Below are 10,421 nucleotides of genomic sequence, written 5' to 3'. Positions count from 1 at the left end.
TTTTGAAGCTTGTGAAGTCCACATTGATACCCTTGGGCTGCAGGGTATCAATGTGGACTTCACAAGCTTCAAAATCTCCCCTCCCCCTGCTGCATCCCAATACCAGCCCAGCTCGTCCCTGCCTCCCTAACCTGTCCTTCCTCCCACCTCAAGCCCCACCCCCATCTACCTACTAGCCTCATCCCACCCTCTTGACCTGTCCGTCCTCCCTGGACTGACCTATCTCCTCCCCACCTACACTCACCTTTACTGGCTCCATCCCTGCCTCTCTTCTCCACCCCCACCCCATTTATTTCCGAACCCCCTGCCCCTCCCCCATTTCTGAAGCGTCTAGGCCTGAAACGTCAGCCTTCCTGCTCGGCCTGCTGTGTTCATCCAGCTCTACACCTTATCTCATTCTCCAGCATCTGCAGGTCCTACCATCTCTGAAGCCATAAAGATCAAGCTGTTTAATCAAATAATCTTACTGTACTTGGAGTAGTAAAAACATTAAAATAGGACTAAAGCATAGCAGCAACAGGAAGAATTCTTACTCAAAAGGCAGGAAGTAAATTCAGTAGGGATGGAAGTTAAAAAAAGAAATCCAAAGACATCGAGGAGGATAGTTTCAGGCACCCTCGTTATGCTATTGCGCAAAGTATAAGCAATAAACAAGAGCAGCTTGTAACAAAGGCAGAACAATAATCGTAGTCCAATCAGAACAAGCTAGCCAAAAGACTTTGTGGAGTGCATTTGAGAAGTTTCCTAGAATAGACTGTAAAAAAAACCAACAGGGGAAAAAATTTCTCTTCCAGTTGAGTAATGAGAACACATTTATGTAGCAATCTCAATAATGGATCCTCTAGGGAAGAGAATCAGAATTTTACATTAGTTTCTGAATTATATATGTCATTATTTAAGTTCAAACTCAATGTTTAACAAAGCCAATGACATGCAAGGAGAAAGTTTGCTGAATTGAAATAGGAATCTTAAGTAAAACTATGCCAGTTCATGAGCAATGTGGAATATTTAAAGAAATGTTTCCTTTTTCAACAAATCTACATTACCTGGAGAAATAAAAACTTCATGAGAAAAGTAGTTCAATTGCAGCTGATTCAGGAGTTGAATAATACTAAAAAAGTAGAACATTGCAAATTCTGGGGGGGCTGAAACAAAATGGGAAGTGCAGAAAGTTCAATAGGTTAGGCAGCATCTTTGCGAAAGAAACAGGTCTGAGATTGTGATAGTCAGATTACAGCAAGGAAACAGACCCTTTGGTCTAACTCATCCATGCCAATTAGATATCCTAAATTAATCTAGTCCCATTTCCCTTTAAATCCCTCCTATTCATGTACCATCCAGATGCCTTTTGAATGTGATAGTTGTGCTAGCCTCCACCACTTCCCTTGGCAGCTCACTTCATACGAGAGGGGGGCTGGTGAAGAGGTGGGGGGAGAGGCCCCTTAAACTCTTTCCCCTCATGTTAAACCTATGCCCTGTGTTTTGGGCTTCCCCACTCTAGGGAGAAAAGACCTCATCTGTTCACTGTCCCATGCCCCTCATGATTTTAAGCCTTTAAAGTCACTCCTCAGCCTCCAAATGAGGCAAGGAAGTAGCCCCAGCCTATTCAGTCTTTCCCTATAGCTCAAACCCTCCAACCCTGGCAACATCATTGCAAATCTTTGCAGCACACAAGTTTAACAAGCTTTTCCAAAGCTGGGAGACCAGAATTTCAGTATCCCAGAAGTGGCCTAACCAATGTCCTGTATTAGCTGCAACATGAAGTCCCAACTCCTATGCACAAAGCACTGACCAATAAAGGCAAGCATACCAAATGCCTTCTTCACTATCCTGTCTACCTGGAACTCCACTTTCAAGGAACTATGAACCTGCACCTCAAGGTCTGATTGACCACACCAAGACCCTACCATTAAAGGTGTACAATTCCTGCCTTGATTTGCCCTACCAAAATACAGCACCTCACATTTAATGTCAACTCCATTTGCCACTCCTCAGTCCATCTGAGGAAAGTCCCATTGTACTCACTGCTCACAATGTGGTCTCTTCTACATTGGAGAAACAAAGCATAGATGTTCTGCTCACGAAGAAGACCCTGAACTACCTGTTGCCTGGCAAGCTGCAGTGTTCCAGCAAAGCTCAATGCAAGCTGGAGGAACAACACCTCATTTTCCACTTGGGGACCCTACAGCCCTCCAGACTCAATACAGAGTTCAATAATTTTAGCGCCTAAACTCTCCATTTCCCAGCCCACCACCCCACACACTAGACCTTGTTACCACAGCCTGCCATTACACATCCCTTGTTAGTCACTAACAGTCCCCATTAACAACTATTCACCCTCCCAGCCCGATTACTGGCAACTCCTTTGTCTGTCCAACCGTCTCTTTGGGCTCTATCTTATTGTTTACTCCCTACCCCACCCACCTCCCTATAAACTGATGTTTTCCCAAATACTAATCAGTTTTGATGAAGGGTCACCTGACCTGAAACATTAACTGTTTTCCTTCAGATGCTGCTGCCTGACCTGCTGAGCTTTTCCAGCAACTTTTTGTACTCTTAAAAAGGTAGCCTTCTTCACTGTCCACTTTACCAATTTTGACATCAAGTTTACTAATATGGCTTCCTATATTCACATCCAAAGTCATTTTTATATTTAAAAAAAAAGTGGCCAAAAGCAGTGGACCCAACACCAATCCATGCAACACTACTGGTCACATGCCTCCAGTCGGAAAAGCAACCATCTACCACCAGCTTCTGGGCAATTTTATATCCAAGTGGCTGGTTCTCCCTGTATTCTAGGTGATAACCTTGTTAACTGGTCTACCATGCAGAACTTTAAACACCTTTCTGAAGTCCATATAGACAATATCCACTGTTCTGCACTCAATCCTGAGTCTTTTTGAAGTAACAGTCAAGTTAGAGAGAGACAACGTGCCCACCACTGATGTCAGTCTCAAGTCTTTAGCTCTTTTTCCTTCCCTGCTTTTTGATGAATGGCACCACAACTGCCAACCTTCAAGTCTTCCAGCACCTCACCGGTGGCAGTCCATGATAGAAGTATCTCAGCAAGGGGCCCAGCAATCTGTTCCCTAGGTCTTAGGCATTGAATCCATTGAACTGACTTCTTAGGTGAACCTTTGATTCTTGTTTGTCACAAGGTGGGGAAGGAAGGGATGGTGGTTCTGGGTGGGTGCTCCTCAGAGGGAGGAATGGTCTGTTTTCACACTGTAGAGATTCTATGATCCAAGATGGAGTGAAGTTGCCATTTGCTTTCTGACTACAGAAAAGCTGACAGCAGACAAATACACAGGATAAGGTTTTTCTTGAAAGTGATTAAATTAACTTGTTCCTCCTGAACAGGCAGGGAAAGGCAAGGCTTTTGTCCTAGGATTCAGTCTACCCTTGACTGATGTAGCGTGCTTCTACCACCTCACTAGTTTTAGAAGGTGAGGCTTGTTAGTTTCCATCCGGTCCTCTGTACTTGCTTCAGAAATGAAGCAGTGTGCAGAAAAATAGAGACCAGGATTTGAATGAATGGTGGAAGCCTCATATTGCAAGTTCAGGCAGATCACCATCCACATTTACTCATTGTGTTAACATGCAGGGCTTTATTGAAATAAAACAAGTTTAGCTAAATCTCAATTCCACAAGATGTTTTGGTACATGCTTTTTTGAAGTGCCAACATGCATTAATTCAATTATGCGTGGCCAGTCATTTTAACTCCAAATTAAATGCCCATTCCATCATTTGTCCTTGCAAACTGCCTGGATCAGGATCTCAAACACTGAAGGGTTTTATCTTGTCCTGCATCTGCAGCCCCCACCCCTTGCAGAAAAACCATGCTATTGACCATTCTTTTCCGTCAGTAGGAATTCCCAACCCCAATTCATTCCTTAGGCTGAAACTTCCCTATTGGTAGCTACAATATTGTGGTGAGTTTCATGACATCTATTGTCACATTCCAGAGCAAATTCTTTTATGCAGTTTTCACTTTTTCCACCTAATTATGAAACTAAAACAGAGAAATGAAATGGTGAGCAATACAGAGGTGCTTGACTGTCTGGCACCTTCTAACCTCTGATCCCATATTTAAAATTCAGTTGCATGCTAGTGAACACAAGTGCAAGCCAAGAATGTCTCCTCCTTTGACTGCCAAATGAGGCCACACCAATAGACTGAGCCAGCCTGGCTCAGTGGCTGTGTCCTGCATCAAAAGGGACATCCAGAAATGTATCAAGAGCAATAAACTTCTATGGCCCACAAGGGCAAGAGCTACCATCATCTCTACCTCATTGCAATTACACATGCATCTCACCAAGACCAATGGACAACAACCCTCAATTACATAAGTAATCACCACCAGGATTCTCACCTCCCAAAATAGTAACCTTTGCATCCTATGTTTTGCATCCCACTGTAGGAAGAAGTGCATTATTTGTTAAATCTTGTACAGTAGGACTTTTACTTTGGGGACAATACTTCTCACCCCACCTTTCAGTTGAAGGAGTGACCGTTTACAGGAAATCTTAGTTCTTACTGTTTAATGGATAGCAAGTGAATTACTATGCAGGGTGTTTTAATTGACACAAGATTAAGTGTTTGACAAGGTAAATTCAGAATTTAATGCATTTGACTAGAAAGACAGTCTCAGAAAAACAGGCAAATTTAGCAGTGCCATGAGGATAAATTGCCTCAGTCAGGAGGGCAATGAATACTTGGAATTCTCAGCCATAGTATTTGCACAAATCATTGAATAGATTTAATGCTGCATACAGTGTGGGCACCACTTAAGGGATGTTAGGAATGGGAGGGAAACAGTTAAGGTCGATCAGCCAGGAACCACAGCAGGTTTGAAGGGCCAAATGGTCAACCAAAACTCCTATTTCCTGCAGTTTTTATATCTATGCTTTGTTTCACAGAGGGATAAAGCAATGCAGTCTTTCACTTAGACATTTAAACATAAGCCTTAAAGAGTGACAGTATGTTGTTCAGTGGAGGGGGGGGGGGTGGGGAAGAAAAGAGGAATGTTATGACTGTGTCCAATCCACTCCAATGATAGTGGATTTATCTATTAACTTCCCAGCTTGTTGGTTGGCTGGCTGCAAGGCTATGTTTTAGGGCTAGGAATGCTACTTTGACCAAGAGTGATAAGTAAATCATATTAACCACTGCTGCCACACAATTATCTAGCTACAGAAAACAACTCTGAAGTGGTGGCTCAGGACTACAACATTTTGCATATACAGCATTAAGCTTTAAACAAGATTGAGTGGCATGAGTAGAGACCAAAAAAGCAAAATAAGAAGACCTATGAAGATGCGATTTCTGAAGCACACCAATGCTTTTGCATTGTTGAAATTCAATTAAATTATTACCCTCCTTTCTATAAAGGGTGAATTTTTTTTTAAACCCAGAACTGTGGACGCACGATTTGTCAACCCAAATGCCTTTGTACTAGTTAGTAGCATATAGAAAGTCAATCATACAGATCTGTAACTAATGCTATGCTATTGAAGTGAGGAATCCAACTTATCCTTCAAAAGATCCTATCTCATTTGATAAATCTCTTTCACTAGAGCTGAAAGAAAAAGAAATCCTAATATTGGCTCAGTATCAAATTCCAGTCTAAAAAAAAAGTGTTCATTTTTTCCATTCGAGAATCCCAAGCTGTAGAAATGCACAAGTAACGTTTGCATATGCCTTTAGCAACCTGCCGTTAAAAAGTGTTTTACAAAAAGTTTTAATTAAAGCTGGGCACACAATAATAATTCCATCACCAAAACAGCATTCAACTGCAAGTTTCTCACTGGTAGGAGTGTAGCTTTCTCCGTCCTTTACTTTTTCTTAAAAATAAAAACTCTCACCTTTATCCGTCAGCGTACACGTTCCTTACCAACGGTCTGTGTTAATCACTCCCTCCTTGTATCGTTTTCCCTTCAGCTGCCTAGCTAGTAGTAACATGAAAGAAGTCCAGTTCCTTTACTGTGTTCCGGTCTTTCTCCACATAAGATTTTCAAACTATACTCATCCAGCTTCAATGTATCTCCCAACCCTATCATCAAATGACAAGGCAGGAGCAGAGACTCAGTGACTAGTTTCCTAGGGGACACGTGATTTAAAGCTGCTAGAATGATTTTCATCTCACGAGCAGCTGGCATCAATTAAAATGCTGCTTCATTGCAGTTGGCTGGACCACGGATATCCTCCCAACCTTCACTGATTGCCTTTTCCTAATTCGAGCTCAGTAGGAAGCACCAACATTCTTTGTGTTATTAATCTAACTGTCTGGAAACACTCTGGCTTGTGGAAAAAAACAATAGTAGTCTCTTGCTGCTATATATGGACACACAGCATCCATTTTAATAGTCTCAGAGGAAATCAATTCTTAAACTGTTAGCAATCAATTTTTTTCTGAAAAGGAGGTTCTACTGCCTTAAGCAATCGGCTGTAGTGGTGAGAGGTTGGGGTGGGGATGGAAATTTTTTTTTTCGATTTAATAAGTTAATTTTTTAAATATATATTTCCCTTTCCAGATCATGTTGCCCTTTTTCACTTACTGTGACTGGTACTGTCACTGCTGAGTAAAAAGTGCATGGGCTCAAACCCCTTAGAGGAAACACGAGCACATAATCTAGCCGAGCACTTCACCGAAGTGGTGAGGGAGTGCTGTTGTGTCAGACGTATTGTCTTTCAAATTATTTGATGCCATCAGAGACTCTGCGTCCCCTCTCAGGTGGATGTAAAACATCCCCAAAAAATGTTTTACTTCAAAAGAAGAGAAGGACAATTCTTCCCATTTATCTGAAACGTCACCAAGCAGAAAACAGATTATCCAAACATTGAACCGATGTAATCTTGCTTCCGAGAGAGCTGGCTGCTCAATCTCCGAAATTATAGCAATGCTTACGCATTGAAAGTGCTTCGAGTCTGTAAATTGCAATGAGACTTCTTAAGATCATGAAAGGCATGTTATAAATAGAAATCATTTTATTTCTCTCTTTCAGGTACAGTTCCACATCATTTCTGTAGCTTAATCATTCAGACATGGCCTATTTTCAATACAAGTATCAATCGAATTTGCCGCACATTGACCTGATACCTACTCTCATACTTAAGCTGCACATCACTGAGGGAATGTTTCACTTCTGGCGGTCATTGGTGCTGATTGAAGTACCTCAGGTAGGATCAGCTCAGGTGGTACAGACTAGCCGTTAAATCTGCGAACTTCCTGCCCTCTATCCCTCTGTCAGCTCTAATTCGTGTTGCGCACTTATGAGTTAATTCATTGGCTATGAAGCAGAGGGAGGGGACAGTGGGTAGTAGCTGGGGAAATTGGAGAAGGGGGCCAATGTAAAATTCATTGTTATTTTAAAGTATAGGGTTTAAAACACCCTAAATGGTGATAATATGCAGGGCCACACGCTACTCGCAAAATTATATTTTCTAAATCCCGATGTAAATACACTCAAATGCAACTCATTAGCTCAGATAAACAATAACAGATATCTTGCTGCACACAGCTAAGTGGTATTGTGTATATCTAGGGCTGAAATTACAAAGGATATAGGCAGGCGGAAGGCTCAGAATCTCATGACTGCCTGAAAGAGATAGCAAAGATTAGATGTCGGGATGAATTTGTAATGATTGTCAATCTCTAGCATTCCTGACCTGCCTGGAAGTCTACAATCATGTAAACAGATGTTTGCATGTTCATCATTAAAATACTGGAAACAAGACAGGGGTGACCAAAGCTTTTGTCTTTAAGGCGCATATTTGTTTTTCAGGCCAAAATTCAATGTAACATGACACTTAATAGCAGATAATTAGTTAGACCGAATCTTCACCTCAAAATGTTTTGATTAGAACTTTGCTGAAAGTGCAAGCTGATAACGGAGGGAGATGGGCATTGGGAACTGATTGAAAAGGCTACTGATAACATTTGCTGTATTCTAATAAGATCTAAGAATTGAGAAATAAATAACAGGGATGACTGAGAAAAAGGATGTAGTAAAGGGGGATGAATTCAATATTAAATCAGGTACAAAAGAGAAATAAAGGGAGGGAAAGAAGGATTGGATTCAGAGAAAGAAAGAGAGAAAAGGAAACTGAAAAGAAATACTTCATTTAAAATTTGATATTTTTAAAATATCCCCAACTTATTCAAAATCTGAAGGAACGAGACTCCATATTTATATAGCGGTCATTTTCTGTGTTTAGAGGTTAATTGACAGTCATTAACATTTAATTTACTGTTTATGCTGTATTGACATGGACTAATTTTGTGTTGAGTTTACACAGCAGCTGATGAAAAAATACAGGAAAATGCAAATAAAAGGGAAGCTGAGGATAGGATGATGCCTTTACACGACTAACAGTGAAAAAGTGTAAATTGGACAGCAACTTTAGGATTTGACAATACATCCATTCCTCCCTTGAAATTGCTGTTCCATTTTCACAAAATAACTATGGCATCCATTAGTTTTACTATTATTTTGATTGCATATTGTGACACTGTTTAAGTTCATATTCCAATTAAGTTTTGCACATTGCAACTTGCAAACACAAAGATCTGTATGTTATAGGATCATGAACAATATGGGCTATAGTGTGAAAGTGGTAGAATCACATAAGAAGTCCACAAATGTCCATCTCATTAGGAACAATTCACTTTCTCTTTTAACTGAGTTTCAGGCATTGAGGCAAGATGCTCACGAGGCAGTAGTGAACTGCCCATTAGGGAGGATTATTGTCTGTAAACAGTCATATTAACTGCAGAACTCACCTCATTAATAAGCAGCTATCCATTGCTTGCACAGCTTGATACAATCTGGCTGTTAGCAATTCTTGACATGGAAGTCAGAGCAGATACCTGCTGACAATCAGGAGAACCTGCTGATTTCAGCTCACCAATTGTTCCAAAGGACTTCTATGTTGAGCAGCAAACACCAGCGTCTCAAGGTACACTCCATGGGCACTGGCCATAATCACCCCATGTCCACAGGTATCCAACAGGTGCCAGCCGTCAAGCCCTCATGATGCATCTTCAATCCACTTAAAGGACACTTCTGCACATCAGTACTGCACCTCAGGGTGTAATGATAATGTTGAATGTAGTTCTGGACACTTTGCCCTCAGAAACACATACCCAGTTCATGGCCTGAATCCGATTAGCCCTGATTCACATCAAGCTCACCCGCTGGTCAAACCATTCCTGCCTTGCATGGACTTGCCTTACCTTTTTGGAACTTGCCCTTCGCCCAGAGATATTAGGTTCACAGTACTGCTGTAGTTATCATATGGGTTTAGCACAGTCAAAAAGCCTGGAAGTTTATCATGGTTTTAGCTGACCTCAGTCAACTCACAGGGCATATTCTTCAGATAAGGGTCCCTGGCACAGTAAGTTAAGAGCAGTCTTGAAATATTGGAGATGAGATAGTGGCACTTGCACTGGAGGAGTGGAGAATGTCATTGACCTTCTTCCTACAGCACATTCCTCCTGCCAGTTGAGAGGGCACTGTCTTGGACCAGGCTGACATGGTCTGGTGTTGTGACCTTGACTGCCTGGGAAAACGATATGCCACCTCTGCACCACCCCATCCAGCAGGACCTCCAGGTCACTGACCACAAAGCAAGGTAGCAATTTCCCCTTGTCTACCATTTCCAGGGCAAATGTCAGGAACCACGCAGGGCAGCTGTAGACAGACAGTGCTTGTCTGGCTGCACAATTGCCTTGTAAACATGGCAGCGGCACCAGGGAAGCTGGTGCATTCCAGGATATTCTGGCAGTGGTGAGTTGTAGAATGGAGTGAGAATTGGGTAAAAATGGCACCAGTGGGGTAGGGTAGGTGGCTAATGAGGTGAATTTAGTAAGTGCATGGGGAGAAACCCTCCAGGAAGCTTACCAAAACTTATACCTCTCCAAAAAAAAAACTCACCACTAAGTTTCAACCCAAAGAGGTCTTTGTGTTTTGATTTAAGATTTTACAATCACAAAATCATAGAAAATTACAGTACAGAGGAGACCAATCAGCTCATTAGCACTGCATCTGTGTTGTTCCCCACATGAGCTGTGTTATGTAATCCCTCTCTCCTGTTCACTTACAACATTTCAAGAAACAATTTATTTCCTTTCAATTAATTTATGAACAACCCTTTGACAAAGCTTTGTTGCACAGAATTCCACATTCTAACCGTCCGCTGTGTAAAGACCTGACCTTTAATAATTACTTTTGTAATTACCTTAAATTTGTGTTCTCTTTTTACTGTTTAACCAGCAGAGAGAAATATGACCCTTCTTACTTTATCATAATTCTTTGTAACTGTGAAGACCTTAATCGAGTAATTGCTTATCCTTCTCGGATGCAATGAAAAAGTAAAAACCGAAAGAACTCCGGATGCTGGAGATCAGAAACAAAAACAG

General features: G+C 41.4%; 1 protein-coding gene across 1 annotated transcript in view; it reads right to left on the bottom strand.

The window, feature by feature from the left end:
• The window catches only part of mid2 (midline 2), a 220,743-nt gene extending 214,695 nt beyond the window's left edge, over positions 1 to 6,048 (bottom strand). Inside the window, exon 1 of the mRNA XM_048605343.1 lies at positions 5,866 to 6,048. The gene's annotated coding sequence lies outside the window, so the exon portion shown is untranslated. The remainder of the gene's footprint in view (positions 1 to 5,865) is intronic.
• Positions 6,049 to 10,421: the final 4,373 nt, after the last annotated feature.

This window comes from Rhincodon typus, chromosome 14, assembly GCF_021869965.1.
Source record: "Rhincodon typus isolate 14 chromosome 14, sRhiTyp1.1, whole genome shotgun sequence".
In the NCBI taxonomy this organism is placed as follows: domain Eukaryota; kingdom Metazoa; phylum Chordata; class Chondrichthyes; order Orectolobiformes; family Rhincodontidae; genus Rhincodon; species Rhincodon typus.
The sequence above is the reverse complement of the archived record's forward strand: the minus strand, read 5'-3'. Positions and strand labels throughout refer to the sequence as shown.